The following is an 11,647-nucleotide window of genomic DNA, read 5'->3' as shown; positions in this document are numbered from 1 at the left end:
GGGACCCCATCTCCCAAAAACCCCTTGGAACGTGTAATGGAAATATTTGTGGAGATAATATTTAATTTGCTGTGTGATCCTATAAAGTGTAGTTTGATATCGACTATAATGACATGTTTGGTAATTAGTGACATGCCTGCCGACGTTTTATCTGCCAGGCACAAAGACACTGGCATTTCACATACAGCAAAGGACATCAGCAATGCATGGAGGCATTTACGATTCGTTAGTTTATGAATTTTGACACGGTTTATTGAAATATGCATAATTAAACATTAAATATGAAATAATAGATGTGTATGTTTATGAATTCATTTGCAAACACACACACACACACATGCATTCACAAACGCACGTATGTATGTACCTAAGCCTAGCTACACTTGACTATTTAGTTCAAGGATATACTTTTATGCTGTAAATGCTCATGCATACATTTACATGCAAAAACACAACGCCACCAACACCAGCACACACACACACACACACACACACCTGTCATGTCATGCAAAATGTGAATAAAATGTGAAGGCCCACTCGGCATGTTTGCATCGCATAACAGCATAACTTTGTTTTTCTACTTCGTTATAAACATTTATGGGCAATTAATTTATTATTGCTGAGTTAATTGCATTGCTAGTCGTTGTTACCTACTAGCGATACACTCTTGAATGCCGAGTATATACTGGTATTTGTTTCCATTGCCAGACCAGGTTTTTTTGGATTTTCAATCGATGGCAAATGTTTGTTGGTGACTAAAATTGGCTTTTTTTAACAATTTAAACAATTTTTTTTCATATATTATTGATTGGCATCATAAGCCCTGTAATTGAGTTTGTTTGGAGTAGAACACACTAGTTTAACAAATTTTGTATACGAAATAAAAACAAATATTGTGAAAATGGCATAACTCAATTAAGAGTGGGTCAAACTTTCATTGAAAACTTCCACTAGTGCCCAAAATCTAATTTATGCCTAAAAGTTGATAATTCTTGACATACTCCTACAGCGAATATTGGATTTGCTATCACTTCGTTTAATCCATTTTGGCATCATTGTTATCGCACATAGTTTGTAAAGCCTCCACCTTAGAACCTTGACATTCCATCCGTCTGTCAAAAGCACTCAAAATTTGGAAGGAGTAAAACTGTCGGCTTGAAATTTTGCAAAAATAGTTTTTTAACTTTAGTTTGATTGTGATTGTCAAAAGGCCAGATCAGACCATGTTTGGTATGACTAAGGCCACCATAGCGCAGAGGTTAGCATGTCCGCCTAAGATGCTGAACGCATGGATTCGAATCCTGGCGGGACCATCAGAAAAAAAATTTCAGCTACGGTTTTCTTCTCCTAATGCTGACAATATTAACCTTTTCTGGGTGTCGGGTTCAGGAAAATGTAAAACGGATAAGGTTGCGAGACTAGGAACTACCTTACACACTTCAGAGCGACTTGTAAGCTAAGTTTTCTGGTCACAAAGAGAGGGCTGTGAGCATTCCAAAACTTTGTGGCCTAATCTAGACTTGAAGAGATCTACTGCTTTGCTGTCATTGGCTAGAACAGACGTCTCAGTCATTGTGTTCATTACTACTGATTACTGTTTAATCGGAAAACGTGCTGACAGACTGAAGGTTGCCAGCAAATGACTTTTGGAGAAGCTGTGAGGACATCGAAGAAGAACAGATTATAGAACACCTTCGAGTCTGTGTGTGTTTCGCACTAGAAGTTAGAAGGAGTTCCGACAGGTTCTTAAAGAAATGAGAACTTCTTTGAGAAAGCGATTTGGATGGTTCAATGGTAGGAACTAGAAGGCATCTTCATTTCTCTGTTCCTGTGGTATCACAATGGACGAAAACGTCTAAGTGAGTCTGATGGCAGACTGCCACTTAATCCTAACCTAACCTAACCTGTCATTTGTTGATAGTGATACTATCAACAATTGTGCCCCTTTAGAAAATGTGTCCCCTCAAGAAGTCAAGGCCCAAGATCGGTTTATATGGCAGCTATATCAAAACATAGACCGATTTGGCCCATTTACAATCCCAACCGACCTACGTTTATAAAAAGTTTTTGTGCAAAATTGCAAGCGAATTGCTTAATATCTCGCTAAAGTTAGTGTGCTTTAGACACACAAACGGACAGACTGACGGATGGACATGCCTAAATCTACTTTAAATGCCATGACGATCAAAAATATATATACTTAATGGGGTCTTAGACGCATATTTCGAGGTAATACAAACAGAAAGACGAAATTAGTATACCCCATCCGAATGATCGTACACCCTAACACTCTACTACAATTAGCTTTTCCCAAATGAGGTATGAAAGTACCGGTTTTATCAAAAATATGTCCCCAAATGTTTCTTATAATTGTGACCTAAAATCTTCAAATTTCCTTTTAAATGTTAAAAAATACCAAATGAGTGATTTTCAATTGTGCCCCCTGTCTATGTATGTATATGTACACATCCGTTTACGACACTGTACCGGAAACCAAAGTGTGGAAGTCATTGCACTCAACATCTCGGTTGCTTTCCATGTCTTTTAAAATCAAACAAAAAACGCCAGAAAAGCCATCCAAACAAAACTTTCTCATTTATATGTATTTGGAGTAGAACACAAACCTAAAACCAAACACCCAACCATGTATACGTCCGACCCAACAGCCGACCTAACAAACAACTACAATAACAACTTAACCAACATCCATTATGGCAGAGTAAACAAAAATGTTAATGCAACACAGCCACATGGCTGAAAGGCCACGCACACACACACACACACACACACACATAGGGATATAGTCGGTACCACCGTATGGGTGTGCGTATGTGGATTTGTTATTTTACTAAATGAGTGCAGCATATGCTGAGATTGTTTACGCCCTCATATCCAGATGAAGAGAGTTCGAAGTAGAAGAAACAAACATTTCAAGTCGTTTCAAGAAGAAGAAAAAGATTTTTTGTTTTTAAAATGGGAAAGTTTTCGACCGCCCCGACCTACGTTAAGGTAACATGTTGTTGCTGTAACAACATAACTTAATATATGAAAATAACAAAAACAACAACAACGAAAGCAGCAGGCAAGCAGTTATCTAAATATGTTGGCAAAACTTATGGTAGTTGTTGTTCTACTTCCGTGTAGAATGCATTCAAAAGTAGTGGAGTCTAAGAGGATTTGCTGCTTAAGAAAACCTTTTTGTCTCATCGATGTCTTCAAATGCACACGTTTTTAGCATCCTCTTGTAGGTTAGAGACTCACTAAGACTAACTTAGTCTATGGCGGACAGTAGCGACTGACCGGGCCAAAATTGAGAAAAACCCACGACCCCAGCACCGATAATTCGAGTACACTATCAACTTGGCTACTGCGGCGAGATAACAGAGCATAAAAATTCTCAAAAATATAAAACCGACATTTATCAAACCAGATGTGTGGTTGGTGGTCTCACGCCCAAACCTATCAGAAATCCCATATACAAACTTTGTACCAATCATGACAATACAGGATTTAAACCAAAGGTATTTGGGAAATAAACCCCATAATCCTTACCAAAAAGACGATGTATAGTTATCAGGTCGAATTTATCTTTTTGGGGACCTGGGACGACCATCAATAAGCAATTTAATTGGTTAAAACTCCACTACACCCCTGAATAGTGGCCCTATCAATATTTCACAATCAAAAATTGGAGCCTTAGGAGCTACGACTCTTCTCTAAAAATCCCTGCAAATAGAAAAGTACAAGAATCGGAACGTTATGCTACTTAACGTCTTAGGCCCTTAGACATTCTTCCTTAATTTGGCCCAGATCGGTCCAGATTTTGATATAGCTGCCATATAGACCGATCCGCTGATTTAGGGTCTTGGGCCCATAAAAGCCACATTTATTATCTGATTTTGGTGAAATTTGGGAGTGTGCGTTGTGCTACGCCCTTCGTAATCTTTCAGCAATTTGGCATAGATCGGTTCAGATTTCGATATAGCTGTCATATAGACCGATCTCTCGATTTAAGGCTTTGGGCCCATAAAAGGCGCATTTATTATCCGATGTCTCCGAAATTTGGGACAGTGGGCTAAGTTAAGTCCTTGAACATACTTCCGCAATATGGCACAGATCGGTACAGGTTTGGATATAGCTGCCATATAGACCAATATCTCGATTTAAGGTTTTGAGCCCATAAAAGGAGCATTTATTGGCATATATAACGCCGAAATTTGGGTCAGTTAGTTAAGTTTAGCCCTTCAACATTCTTCTTCAATTTGGCTCAGATTGCTCCAGATTTCGTTATAGCTGCCATATAGACCGATATCACGATTTGAGGTTTTGGGGCCATAAAAGGCGCATTTATTGTCAGATTTCGCCGAAATTTGGGACAGTGACTTATGTTAGGCTTTTCGACATCCGTGTTGTATATGGTTCAGATCGGTTTATTTTTAGATATAGCTACTTAAAAGACCAATATTTTGTTATACACAAATGAACAATGACTTGTACTTATAAGTATTTGCTCCAAATCGAAACATATATCGATATGGCTGCTATGGGACATGAAGTATGAATTTTTCACCGGATTTTGACGAAAGGGGGTTTACATATATACCCGAGGTGGTGGGTAGTCAAAGTTCGGCCCGGCCGAACTTAACGCCTTTTTACTTGTTTTATTAATCAAAATTTTTTAATATAAATATTTAAACATTTTTAACAAATTCTCTTTTCTTTTTTTAGGTATGGATCCTGGTGCATTTGTACAAATCTGGAAAAGTAAGCAGCATAAAAATTAATATTTAAAACTTATAGCACATTATGCCGTCTTTTAATAAGAAGTTAAATGAAATTTTTTCCTTGTGGACTTTGTGGTCAGTACACAAAATTTCATTGAATTTGGATATTAGACTCAATTTTGTTAGCCTGTTTCTTATGAACTCAAAAACGCTGAACTAATTTCTCTGAAACTTTCACAAAATACAAAGTTTGGTTCCCTTAGTTAGCATGTCCGCCATTGACGCTGAACACCTGGATTCGAATACTGGCGAGAACATGAGAACAATTTTTCAGAGGTGGTTTTCCCCTCCTAATGCTAGGGACATTTTGTGAGGTACTTTGCCATGTAAAAGAGTTCTCTCCAAAGAGGTGTCGTATTCTAGCACGCCATTCGGACTAGGCTATAAAAAGAAGTCCCCTTCTCATTGAGCTAAAACTTGAATCGGTCAACACTAATTGGTATGTAAGAAGTTTGCTCTCGTTCTTCATGTTCATGGGGAAATTTGCATTACTAGACTTCAAAAACGCGATGTATCGGAGATAATCACCAATTTAAGCACAATTTTACTTGCACCTTTACAGTAACCAATTCGGCCGGGCCGAATCTTGGGACCCCACCCCCATGGAGTCCATTAAATATATACACAAAAAAAAATTTTGTTAAACGGCATAAATTTACTCTAAATTTCTGCCAAGCCAGGCAAAAATTTAAGTTTTTAGGAGCCGCACATGGATATATCAGGTTATAGACCGATTTTGACCGTACTTGAAAGTCGTAACAGAATACAGCGTGGAAAATTTCAGCCTAATCGGTATACAATTGCGGCTTCCAGACTCTCAAGACGTGATATCGAGAGATCAATTCAAATGGGAGCTAGATCAGGTTATATACCGTTACTAGGCATAGTTTTTGGATTTGTAACGGAACATTATCTGCAGAGTTTTAACCCAATCGAACAAAAATTGAGACTTCCAGGGGCTCCAGAAGCGAAGTCGGCAGATCTGTTTATATGGGAGATATATCAGGTTATTGACCGATTGGAGCTGTACTTCACATGGTTGTTCGTAGTCATAACATACACTACATACAACATTTTAGCCAAATCGGACAAAAAATACGGCTTCCAGGGGCTCAAAATGGTAAATATGAAAATTGTTGTGTAAAATTTTAGCCAATTCGAATGAAAATTGTCTCCTTTAGGAGCTCAGAAGGTAAAATAGGGAGATCGGTTTATATGGGAGCTATTGTATATCAGGCTATAGGCCATATTTGACACGTATATTGAAAGTCATGAGAGAAGTCGTTGTACAAAATTTCATCTAAATCGGATAATTATTGCGCCCTCTAGTGACCCAAGAAGTCAAGACCCCAGATCAGTTTATGTGCCAGATATATCAGTTTATGGACCGATTTAAACTATTCTTAGCACAGTTGTGGAAAGTTATAACAAACCACCTCATGCAAAATTTCAGCTAAATCTGTTAATAATTGCGCCCTCTAGTGGCTCAAAAAGTCAAGACCCCAGATCGGTTTATATGGCAGCTATATCAGGTTATGGACCGATTTGAACTCTTCTTAATATAGTTGTTCGAAGTCATAGCAAAACACGTCATGCAAAATTTCAGCCAAATCGGATAGGAATTGCGCACTCTAGACGCTCAAGAAGTCAAGACCCCAGATCGGCTTATATGGCAGCTATATCAGGTTATGTACTGATTTGAACCATTCTTAATACAGTTGTTGGAAGTCATAACAAAACACCAGATGCAAAATTTCAGCCAAATCGGATAATATTTGCGTCCTCAAGAGGCTCAAGAATCCAAGACCCCAGATCGGTTTATATGGCAACTATATCAGGCTATGGACCGATTTAAACCATACTCACTACAGTTATTGGAAGTTGTAATAAAACTCCACGTACGAAATTTCAGCCAAATCGGATAAGAGTTGTGCCCTCTAGAAGTCAAGACCCCAGATCGGTTTATTTGGCAGCAACATCAAAATGTGGACTGATATAGCCCATTTACAATCTCAACCGACCTAAGCTAATAAGAAGTATATGTGCAAAATTTCAAGAGGCTAGCTCATTTCGTTGGCAACACATCGAAATATCCATTTCCGACCCTATAAAGTATATATGTTGTTAATCACCGTAAAAATCTATGGCGATCTAGCCATATCCGTCCGTCTGTCTATCTGTCTGTTGAAATCACGCTATAGTTTTAAACAATAGGGATATTGAGATGAAGCTTTGCATAAATTATTTTTTTGTCTATAAGCAGGTTAAGTTCGAAGATGGGCTACATCTGAATATATCTTGACATAGCCCCGATATAGACCGATCCACCGATTTAGGGTCTTAGGCCCATAAAAGCCACATTTATTATCTGATTTTGCTGAAATTTGGGACAGTGAGTTGTGTTAGGCTTCCATATTTACCGATTTCCCTATATAAGGTCTCGAGTCCACAAAAACCACATTTCTTGTCATATTTTTCTGAAATATGGCTCTTTGGGCTCCGGGCTCTTGGATATCTGCTGAGTATGGTCTAGATCAGACTATATATGGATACAGCTGCCATATATACCGATCTTCCGATTTAAGGTCTTGAACCCCTGAAAGCTGTATTGAAATTTGACACAACGAGATGTGTTAGACCATTTTACATTCTTGGTTAGTATGACCTATGACCTGATTGAAGGTCTATAGTAGTGGCAGACAAGTACACAGGTGTAGGTTGCACATATTTGTCTATGAGCACAAGAACAGAAGTCCATGGGTTTGGTAGTATTAAGCCTTTAAAATGCGAATTTGTTATCTGATTATGCTGTAATTTAGAACAATGAGCTCGATTTGATCTGTATGCATCCTTTGGAATGTGGTGCAGTCCGGACCATATTTGGATAAAGCTATCATATATACCTTTATACCCGATTTAATGTCATGAACCCATTAAAGGGTCAATAATTACCCGATTTTGTATTTTTTGAAATTTGGAATAGTGCGTTGTGTTAGGTTTCTCGACATCCGTGCATCGATTGGCATCGATTGGATCATATTAAGTTATATTTGCCATATGGACCAATTAACTGAAAAAACTTCTTGGCTTCATAAATGATGCCGAATTACATGCCCTTTTAACTTTTTCTCTTAAAATTTGATTAGATGTTCTAAAGATGTTCGTAGTATTTTAAAACGATTGCAAATCTTTCCCGCTTTTAATGATAAATCTTAAATTCTTACCAACCAAATTAGCTATTTGCAGACCAATGCAACTGTGACTCCACACTGTGTACTGATGCCTTAATTGCAGGTCAACACAATTGGCCCTCAGTGAAGAAATTTAATGGTAGTATTTTGCTTCTCTTTTATTCCATGGCCTCTGGAAAATTGATGGCTTTGTTTATTTGTAATTTATTTTTTTTTTATTTAATGTGTCATCCTTAAGGCTGTAAAGTACTCTATGTGGCGTCATTTTTCCGCCGAGGCGCTGATGGGGACATAACGATAATACAGCTTCGCATAGAACACTGACCAGTTTACTTGGCCCTCGAAGCCTGGCGGAGCAGAACAAATAAACGCACAACAAATCTATAAAAAAAAAACATTTGACCAGAAGTTTAGTGAAAATCTGTATATCAAAATAAAAATGCTATCTGCGATACAAAAAAAAAAAAAAACCAAAGATAAAATGCCAAAGCCGAAGCTGGTTCACTGAAATATGTTGTCATTGCTGTTTGTAATTTGATTTGCATAAATTTACTCTCCGCCAAATAAAATAAAAAATAAGCGAAACAAAACTTTATCTATGTTCGCTTCAGCACTCTGAGCCCCAGCTCCTTGGACAGCAGGGTACAGAACTGAATTTGGTCATAAAAATTTTGTGAAAACAAAATTTCTATTATTTCGTGTTATTTCTGTTAACAAATCCTTATAATACTTTGGAAAAGATTTGCTAGATTGTATATCTGAAAATCTGTGAAAGTTTGGGTGTGGGTGAGAAATGCGGCGAGAGTAGTAGAAAAAAACCGTTTTATTTGTTTGTTGGTAATTTCATTAAATTCATATTCAAAAGGCGGGCAGGTTCCCAACCCATGCTCTTCTCCTCTACTCCTCTCCAACAACACTTCGTCTATAGATTTGAATGCGCATCTGTAAGCTGATAAAAAAAAATGACATACCCCAAATCCCCATACAAAACACATGGATTAGTCCATTCATATGGCAACTGCTTATGGCATTTACATACATATTGGAAATGCTAGTTTGCTAAATGGAGCGAGCTGCGACATATGCAGGACAACCCTAAGGATACAAACGCAAAAAAAAACGAAAAGTGGAGAAAAAATATGAAATTGAAAGAAGCTCCTGTTAGATGTATTTTTCCTGTTTTATTTTCTTATAGCTTTCCCCTTATCGTGTAGCTGGTGTTGGTGTGCGTGATGATGGGCGTGTGTGAGTGCGTGTACTAATGTGTTGTGTTTGTATGTGTGTAATGCAATTGTTGTATTTAATATTAATCATCCTAATGTTACTTTGATGATGATTTAAGACTTGTTTTTTCCTTGCCCTATACTCCGTTGTACTTCCCGGCGTATGTGGTATGCCAATTGAGTTCATGGCCATAAATCATTCGTACCCTGAACCCGAAACCGAAGCATAATTCATCTCTGTCTGGCAACATTTCGATTTCAAAGGCTTGAAGCAAGTAAATTTATGTGTTAGCATGTAATGTTTACAAGTTTTAAAATCATATTTCCGTGTATTTTCGCTTTAAGTAAACACAAAGGCATCTTCAACAGCAATAACAACAACATCCGTTCAAGCATTAATAAATTAACCGTTAGGATCACTTATGAAAAAAACAAAAACATTTAAGGGAATGGGAAAAATCAGTTCTTCAGTCATCAATGAAAAATTAGGAATAACTTTTTTGACAAAAAAAAAAAAAAAAAAACAAGCACAGTGGTGCAAGATGTCAAAAAATCAGGGTTTATCCACTATCAACACTGTGGGTGTAATTTTGTTGTTGTTGATGTTCATCACTATTGTTTTCTTTATCGGTTTTGGGGACAATATTTGGGATTCAAAATGCAGATAAATCCAGGGAAGCATTCAATGTTGATGAAAATAACAAGCGTGTGTTTTATGGTCTAGTTATGAAAAAAATTAAAATGGCAATATAATCAATTTAGATATAGTTTCCATATAAGCAAACTCCAACCTTTACAAAATTTTTGACCGTCATGAAAATTCTACTACTGTCTCCTGAATACACCATAACAAAAAACCTAACATAAACACCGAAAATCAGTAAAACGAAAAACAGAATCGAAAGATGAAGTCGTAAGTTAAAGTAAACGCCCTCTATAGGCTTAAAACATCAAGTCAAGAGATAGGTTTATATGGAAGCTATATCAGGTTGTGTACCGATTTGGACCGTACTTGACGGAGTTTTTGACAGACATAGCAGAAGTCATTGTGCAAAACTTCAGCCACATCGGATAATAATTGCACTTTGTGAAGGCTCAAGATGATAAATCGGGAGATCAACCCCGATTTTTTTTAAACCCACCACTGAAGGATGGGGTATATTCATTTTGTCATTTCGTTTGCAACAAATCGAAATATCCATTTCCGACCCCATAAAGTTCATATATTCTTGATCAGAGTAAAAATCTGAGACGATATAGCTATGTTCGTCCGTCTGTCTGTTGAAATCTCGCTAAAGTCTTTAAAAATAGAGATATTGAGCTGCAACTGTGCACAAACTCTTTTTTTGTCCATAGTCAGGTCTACTTCGAAGATGAGCTATATCGGACTATATTTTGATATAGCCCCCATATAGACCTATCCGCCGATTTAGGGTTTTAGGCCCATAAAGGCCACATTTATATTATCCGAATTTGCTGAAATTTGGGACAGTGAGTTATGTTAGGCCGCTCGACATAATTTTTATACCCTACACCATAGGATAAGGGTATACTAATTTCGTCATTCTGTTTGTAACACCTCGAAATATGCAACTGAGATCCCTTAAAGTATTGTTCTTGATCGTCATGTAATTTTAAGTCGATCTAGCCATCCCCTTTTGGCCGTTCGTCCGTCTGTCTGTCGAAAGCTCGCTAACTTACGAAGGAGTAAAGCTAGCCGCTTGAAATTTCACACAAATATTTTTATTTGTGTAGGTCAGTTGGGATTGTAAATGGGCCAAATCGGTCCACGTTTTGATATAGCTGCCACATAAACCGATCTTGGGCCTTGCAGGTGGTGTTTTCGTATCACTTCCATCAACTTTCCTAAGTATGGTTCAAATCGGTTCTTGTTTTGATATAACTGCCATATAAACCGATTGAGCCTCTAGAGGGCGCAATTCTTGTCTGATTTGACTGAAATATTGCACGTAGTGTTTTGGTATCACTTCCAACAACTGCGCTAAGTATGATTCAAATCGGTTCATAATCTGGTATAGCTGACATATAAACCGATCTTAGATCTTGACTTCTTGAAACGTTGGAGGGCGCAATTCTCATCCGATTTGGCTGAAATTTTGCACGAAGTGTTTTGTTATGACTTTCAATAACTGAGCTTAGTATGGGGCATATCGTTACATAACCTAATATAGCTGCCATATAAACCGATCTGGGATCTTTAGTTCTTGAGCCTCTAGAGGGCGCAATTCTCATCCGATTTTGCAAAAATTTTGTACAACGGCTTCTCTCATGACCTTCAACATACGTGTCCAATATGGTCTGAATCGATCTATGGCTTGATACAGTTCCCATATAAACCGATCTCCCGATTTTGCTTCTTGAGCCCCTACAAGACGCAATTCTTACCCAAATGAACTGAAATATTACACAATAACTTCTAGAACGTTCA

At 37.6% G+C, this 11,647-nt stretch overlaps 1 protein-coding gene across 2 annotated transcripts in view; it reads left to right on the top strand.

Annotated features, from left to right (window-relative positions):
• The window catches only part of LOC106094073 (neuroligin-4, Y-linked), a 368,403-nt gene that overhangs the window by 168,182 nt on the left and 188,574 nt on the right, over positions 1 to 11,647 (top strand). Inside the window, exon 1 of one of the 2 annotated variants that reach the window (XM_059363691.1) lies at positions 4,726 to 4,764. The exons of the other annotated variant lie outside the window; for it this stretch is intronic. The gene's annotated coding sequence lies outside the window, so the exon portion shown is untranslated. Of the gene's footprint in view, positions 1 to 4,725; positions 4,765 to 11,647 lie in introns of those variants that run through there. 2 annotated transcript variants of the gene reach the window in all.

This window comes from Stomoxys calcitrans, chromosome 2 (assembly GCF_963082655.1).
Source record: "Stomoxys calcitrans chromosome 2, idStoCalc2.1, whole genome shotgun sequence".
In the NCBI taxonomy this organism is placed as follows: Eukaryota; Metazoa; Arthropoda; class Insecta; order Diptera; family Muscidae; genus Stomoxys; species Stomoxys calcitrans.
The sequence above is the reverse complement of the archived record's forward strand: the minus strand, read 5'-3'. Positions and strand labels throughout refer to the sequence as shown.